The 1,124-nt window shown below is 31.0% G+C and overlaps 1 long non-coding RNA gene across 1 annotated transcript; it reads right to left on the bottom strand.

Moving 5' to 3' along the window:
- Positions 1–155: 155 nt before the first annotated feature.
- Positions 156–1,124, bottom strand: LOC109593510 (uncharacterized). The gene is made up of 3 exons (XR_002191002.1): positions 1,114–1,124; positions 670–771; positions 156–281 (listed from the first exon to the last, which is right to left on the bottom strand). It is a non-coding gene; the product is annotated as an uncharacterized LOC109593510 (long non-coding RNA).

Below are 1,124 nucleotides of genomic sequence, written 5' to 3'. Positions count from 1 at the left end.
GATATGATTATTAAGACCATTTCTATAGACTTTGTGTCTTAAAAATTGAATGTGCGTGTGTGTAACTGTGTGTGTGTGTAAACTGTATGTGTTATTTGTTAGCAAGCAATAAACATGAGAGACATTATAATGAGATTAAAACAAAATTAATAAAATTAATGATAATAGCAAAACATGACAAACAGACATAAAGGTAACAGGAACAAAAAGAAAGAGAGAGAGAGAGAGAGAGAAAAAGAGGTAGTTCATTGATCACCATCATATGTTATGTTAACCTCAATCTACAACATTCTAATGTTAAGGATATAAACTGACATTTTCTGATGCATATACAAATTTGAGTTGATTTCAATGAAAATTAGATTTTTTACAAACTTTTAAAGTTGCTCCAAAATCAGGCCAAAGTCTCTGTACTATATAGTACAGGGTCATTGGCCAAATTTTGCCAAAAATGACTAGGAGAGAATTCTCTATTTTTTATTACATTTTCTGATGCATATACATGTACTTATGTTGTGTAGAAAGTTTGAGCTGATTCTGATCAAAATTAGACTTTTTATAAATTTTTAAAGTTGCTACGGGCCAAAATCCCTGTACTATAGTATTAGATGTACTATAAGTATTATAATTATTATTATACTTAATTAATTCATTAGTGTAAAAGGATACACATCTGAGTCCCCTATCCATTGGATCACCCATTAACACTCCTTGTCTCTCAAAAACATGATAATTTCTCTCTTGAATGTATCTAGCAGCTCTTTCAGTGCACTAAGGAGGGGAGGAGCAACAGAGAAAGAGGAGTACCATAGATATTAGAGTAAATAAATTAATTTCATTTACTCTAACATCTATGGGAGTGCCGTATATACATGTAGCTCCAAATTTTCATCACTCAAAACTTCATCAAAATCTTAGTTTCTTGTTAAAACTAATTTTTGTGAATAAGAATTTTGTTATAAATCCACATGTCACCCGTGTGGACAAAAATTTCGTCAAACAAAGAATGACTGCCAAAACTTTTGACTGATGAAAATTTGGAGCTATTATGGTGATATCATGGTAATATGTAATCGTAAGCTTCACTCCTACCTAACCTTCCCTCTTACTTACTTTCTGATAAT

This window comes from Amphimedon queenslandica, unplaced genomic scaffold, assembly GCF_000090795.2.
Source record: "Amphimedon queenslandica unplaced genomic scaffold, v1.1 AMPQUscaffold_1187_Cont26798, whole genome shotgun sequence".
Lineage (NCBI taxonomy): Eukaryota > Metazoa > Porifera > Demospongiae > Haplosclerida > Niphatidae > Amphimedon > Amphimedon queenslandica.
Note: the sequence above shows the minus strand (reverse complement) of the source record. Positions and strands in the feature narration are given on the sequence as shown.